Source organism: Tupaia chinensis, unplaced genomic scaffold, assembly GCF_000334495.1.
Source record: "Tupaia chinensis unplaced genomic scaffold, TupChi_1.0 Scaffold000330_1, whole genome shotgun sequence".
NCBI classification, from domain to species: Eukaryota; Metazoa; Chordata; class Mammalia; order Scandentia; family Tupaiidae; genus Tupaia; species Tupaia belangeri.
This window is the reverse complement of record NW_006159824.1, coordinates 419,318-424,999: the sequence shown is the minus strand read 5'-3', so window position 1 is coordinate 424,999 and position 5,682 is coordinate 419,318. Positions and strand designations below refer to the sequence as shown.

The window sequence follows — 5,682 nt, the reverse complement described above, 5'->3', positions numbered from 1 at the left end:
TCAGGATTATTCTGGAAGGTCCTTTTCCTGAAAGTTGCTGCTATAGGGGAACGAAAGTCTGGCTAACGCTGGTGGCTTCTGTCCAGCTCTGCCTCAAAGGACTCTGAGCCTTTACAAGAACTGGTTGCAAACCAGCCATGTGACCTTGGGAAAGTCCCATGCCCTCTCCAGGCTGGGGTTCCCCTCAGTGGCAAAATGAGGGTGGCCTAAGTGGTTTCTACAGCCCCGTGGTCCTGGCAGCTGGGCTTTAGAATGGCTGACCGTGGAATATGGGACACTGTGGCACGTGGCCCTCAGCCATAAGGACCCTGAGCTTAGCAGGGGCCGTTGCGGTGGGAATTCTCCAATTTCCAGAGCCTCTCAGGACTCCAGGAAGGAGGATCTGGGATTGGATACCCTAAGCCCGGCGGAAGTAGAGTCCTCATGTTCTATCAGAATAAAGGTTGTCACATGGTCAGGTTGTCGCATGCATCAGAGAAGGTGAGGACTTCTGTTTAGCCTCAAGCCTCATTCCCACCTCTATCCCCGATCAGAAACTGGCTCCTTCTCCTGGGAGCAAGTCAGATAATTTGCCCAAGTGCAGAGAAAAGTTTGCTTTGAAGCTTTGATAAAAATAAAAGTAAACATCACCAAATCTTTACGAACCAGAACACCCAAGAAGTAGTATTTTCTTTTTAACTGGGTGCTGCTAAGCAGGCAGTTAGACAGAAAATCCTCTCTGCTTAGTTAGATCTTTACAGCCAGTGTCAATGCCCTGACCTGGCAGGTCCCCAGCTGAAGTTTCCCTTGTGGAACTCTGACATTCCAGGGCCTGGGCCTTGGCGCATTTCACTCTTGGTGTCCTTAGCCATTGCTACAGACCCTGGAAGAAGTTAGCAGCTGCTGCAGCCATCCAGGCAGCCACCGTAGCTAGTGAGTGCCCAGCCCCTGGAAGTGTGCAAGCAAAACTGGAGGCAGCATTGGCCAGGGGTGTGACGGTCAGAAGGAATGCCTAGGCTGAAGGATGAACGGAATCCTCACTACGAAGAGCGTGGTTGGCGGGTCAGCAGCATCGACATCCCCTGGAAGCTTGTTTGAAATGCAGAATCTGACCAAGGTGGTGCCGGCAATGGGATGCCATTGCACAATACTGGAGCTATATGAGAAGGCCCCAGGTTCGGATCCCAGAACAATCTGAGCACTCGGGTGAGACCCTGTCAGGGGTACGTGTCTCTCTTTCTCTCAAAATAAATAAATAAATGTACTTTAAAAGATACACTTCTCAATTTAAAAAAATAAAATAAAAAAGTAATTGGGGCCTGGGCAGCAGTAAAACTTGGAGCTCTGTGAAGCTGACCCACATGGGAAGGTTTTGAGTTCATGTCCAGAGACCTGCCTGAGTGCTGGTGTGATCTAAGGCTGGCTGAAACAGAGTAGATCATGGCATCAACACCCTGCTGTGTGAGGCCAGCAGATGGCATGGTGGTTACGTTGCTGAACTCCCACTTGACTGCCGCTGTTCAAGTCCTAGGTCTGGTGGCTTGACACTCATACCAGGTACATGTGCGTGCTTGCCCAAGATCCCAGGAGGAGAGCAGAGCAAAAGGGATTGTGGCATGACCATCCCCCCTGGGAAGTGATTTCTAACTTTCCTTCTCACTGTCTCTGTCTCTCTCTTCTTGATAAGCATAAATGTCCTAAGGCAAATCTCTAAACAAAACAAAACACCCTGTTGTGGGTATTATCTCTATCTCTGTCTCTCTTACTCATGGAAGAAATAAGTAAACTTTATTTATTTTTTTTTTTGGAGAGATTTTTGCTATAGGGCATGTGCACACTCCAGAAAGACAGAGAGAAACAGAGAGACAGAAAGCGAGAAATCACTCCCCCCCCCAGGGGGGATGGCCATGCAACAATCCCTTCTCCTCCATTCTCCTTTAGGGATCTTGGGCACGCATGCACACGCACCTGGCGTGAATTTAAGCCACTGAGTCTGGGACTCGAACTGCAGTTGACTACATGGGAGTCCAGCAACATAGCCATTATGCCAACTGCTGGTCCCTGAAGAAATAAATAAACAAAAAAAAGTGTAGAATCTCAGGCCCCAGTTCAAACCTGCTGAATCAGAATCTGCTTTAACAAGTTCCTTATAAATTTCTGAGTCATAAAATTAAATGATCCTAAGACCTCTAAAATATCAGAATCTCTTTTTTTAAATCACCAGAGGGCTTTAAATCTCAGAATCTCTTTTTTTAAATCGCCAGAGGGCATGTGCATTTGCCATAGAAAGAGAGAGAGAAAGCACCCCCAGTGGGGTGTGGTCATGCTGTAACACCGTCTCCTCCATTTCTCCATCCTGTCAGGATTTGGGGCACACACACTTGTCCAGCATGTTTCTCAAGCTGCCATGACTGGGATTTGAACCACAGTGATCCTGTGAGATCCAGCTCCCTTAAATGCCGGTCCACAGGGCTGGCCCAAATCTCAGAACCTCTAAGATTTTATAAAAATCAGGATAAAAGGGCTGATAAGTGGCGTGGTGGTTAAGGGTGCTGGTACTCCCTTATGTTTGACCGTGGTTCAAGTCCCAGACCTGGCAGCCTGCTTTCTCACTTTCCCTCTCTCTTACTCTGTCCCTTTCTGGTCAAATTAAAATAAGGAAATAAATAAATAATTCTTTAAAAAATCAGGATAGAAACTACCCATCAGACCTATTTTCTTTGATCTATAGAGTGTTTTTGTTTTTAGCTAACATTCTACAGTTAAAGAGAGAGCACATTTTAAAAATGTATACAGGTTGAAATTTAAAATGCTCCCAAATCTGGAACTTTCTGGACTCTGACATGACCATAAGTGGAAAATTCCACACCTGACCTTGTGTGACAGGTTACAGTCAAAACACTACAATACAAAAAATATTGTATAAAGTTACCTTCAGACTGGGACTAGCAGCTGGCATAATGGTTAGGTTGCTGAACTTCCATGTAGTAGACCACAGTTCAAGTCCTGGACTCGGTGGCTTGAAACTCATGCTTGGCACGTGTGCATGCATGCCCAAAATCCTGAGAGGAGAATGGAGGAGAAGGGATTGTGGCATGGCCATTCCCCCAGGGGGTGATTTCTCGCTTTCTCTCTTTCCATATCTCTTTATCTCTCCAGTGAGCACACAGGCCCCATAGTAAAAATCTCTAAAAAAAAAAAAAGAAAGAGAAAGAAAGAAAAAGATCCTTCAGGCTATGTGTATAAAGTATATATAAAACATAAATGAATTTCATGTTTAGGTCCCATCCCCCAAGATACCTCATTATGTGTATGTAAATATTCCCAGAACTGAAAAACTCTTACAAAAGCACTTCTGATCCCAACCATTTCAGATAAGGGATACTCAGTCTCTGCCAGATTTCCTCCTTGTCTTGAAATCAAAAGCACCCCCTGAGATTGCATCACACTGAGCCATGTCCTGCTAGAGCCAAAGACAGACAGTCCGCTTTATCAAGGGCTTCACATTTTAAAGGCCCAATTTCTCCCCACAGACTCTGAGACAGCAAGATTTCCTGAACACCCTCATGCACCTGTCTGGCATCTGTAGACACTGAGCTCAGGACTCACGGAGTAGCAGATGTTAGGGTCATAGGTTTTTCCTGGAGGTTGCTTTGCCTTTTTAAAACCTGATTCATAGGGGCCAGAGGTGGCATGGCGGTTAAGATGCTGGATTCCCAAGGTGGTCCATCTTGGTTAGAGTCCTGGAGGGGATTTCTCACATTCCTTCTCTCTCTGGTGATGGCACATGCCCTACAGCAAAAATCTAAAAAGCAAAAACAGAAAGACCCGATCCATAAGTTCTACCAGCATAGTGTTCTTCCCCTTCTCCCTAAAGGTAGACAAAGTATATATAAGAAATCCAAAATCCAGCACTTATAAATTCTGGTTACCTAGGGTAGTGCTGTTATAGTGAGTAATTTGGAATAATGTTTTAAGAACATTTTAACTGTTCAAGGATGATGAAATGAAGATTTAAAAGCAGAACAAACCTAGCATGCACACATGCAAAAAAAATTTTTTTTTCAATGTTGCCAGAGGGCATATGTGCCCACCAGAAAGAGAAAGCACCTCCCATGGAGAAGGATCACCCTCAATCTCTTGTCCTCCTTCTCCCTCTTTTTGGCTTTTTTTTGCACCTGGTCTGTTTTTCAAGCCTTCAGGTATGGGACTCAGACTGTGTGGTTGGCCATGTGGGATCTAGTTCCTTAATCATCAGGCCATGGGCTGGCCTATGCACACACACAGATTTTAAAATATTATTTACCTTTTACACATCTTCCTTAAAATGTTCTTGGTGTTCAGGTCCCAGAGATTGAAGGACAGTTTCCACATAGCTGGCCTTGGGTGTGACAGTGTGGGTGTAGCTCTCTCTCTTCCCCCTTCTCCCTCACCCTCTTCCTGTAAAAGGCCAAGATTGACTGGTGGTGTGTAATTCTGGAAACCACAGGGAAGTGTCAGTGCAAAGGTGGGTGCAGGAAGATTAGCTTGGACAGGCTCAGGCAGGGCTCCCCCACACACACCCCCATCCCAGGGCCAGGGCCAGGGCCCAAATCCAGCTTCAGGAAGAGGTGGAGTGGGCAGAGCCCAGCAGGTCTCAACCCCCCTCTTGACTCAGCCTTATTCCCAAGCTGGCTGCCTCATTCTCAAATGATGAGAAGCTGGGGTGGTTGAGGGTCTCAGGGAAGTGGGGTGGCAATGTGGGGGGTGGGGTGGGAGGGTGGAGCCTGTGGGAAGATAGCCCTGTCCCCCTCTCCTCCTTAGCTAGGGAACTTGGCAACTCACCACCTTGGAGCTTACAAAGCCAGAGGGAGGAGAGAAAAGAGAAGATTAAGGCTCCGTCTTCACTTGGCCCCTTAAGCTCCCTTTCTCTGTCCCTGTCTCTCTCTCTCTATCCCAGGCCTTCCCCTCACCACCACTCTGCTGGTGTAGCGGTAAACTGCCTTGCAGTTCTTTGCCTTCTTCTATAGTTCCCCCATTTCTTTTCCTTTTTTCTTGTTTTTGATTGCCAGACGATGTGCTTGCAGAGACAGAGTGAGAAAGCACCCCCAAATGGGGTATGGTCACTGCTCCTGGCACATGGCCCAGCATGTTAGTTTCCCTCATTTTTCATTTTTTTAAAAAATTCACATTATTATCATTATTATTATTATTTTAAACATTTGATCACTATACATCATTTGGCTTATAAAAATAATTGACTCAACATGAAATACATCTCAGACCAGTCCAATTGAGAATACTATACACATTATCAACAGGTAATAAAACATTCCTGTGTCCCACAAATGTCTTGCTTCTCTATTTTTTCTCCCCAGTGACCTTATTTCATGACAACCTCTCTGCCTTTTTGAGTGGGCTCCTATTAATTCTCCTCTTTCCTTAAAGTGTTTATTAGACTGTGCTCATCCACTCTCTCTTTCTCCCATCTTTTTATTCCTTATCCAATTCTAAACATCTCCTAACTTCCTGTTGTTAATGATGGTACTAAATATATTCAGTGGTCTTCCAAGTTCAAAACTACTGAATCTCTTTATGACTTACCTCTGTACAGGTATTGGCTCCCTGTATAAATTTCTGTCTGTTTTTTTTTTTTTTTTACATGGGCCATATAAGTTTTCTATTGACAAGGGGATTGCCTTCCTAGGGCTCCTTCAAAAAAAC

General features: G+C 45.3%; 1 protein-coding gene across 1 annotated transcript in view; it reads left to right on the top strand.

Annotated features, from left to right (window-relative positions):
* Positions 1–1,221, top strand: part of GUCY2D (guanylate cyclase 2D, retinal) — a 16,890-nt gene extending 15,669 nt beyond the window's left edge. The window contains exon 19 of the mRNA XM_006151765.3: positions 5–1,221. The gene's annotated coding sequence lies outside the window, so the exon portion shown is untranslated. The remainder of the gene's footprint in view (positions 1–4) is intronic.
* The last annotated feature ends 4,461 nt before the right edge of the window (positions 1,222–5,682 follow it).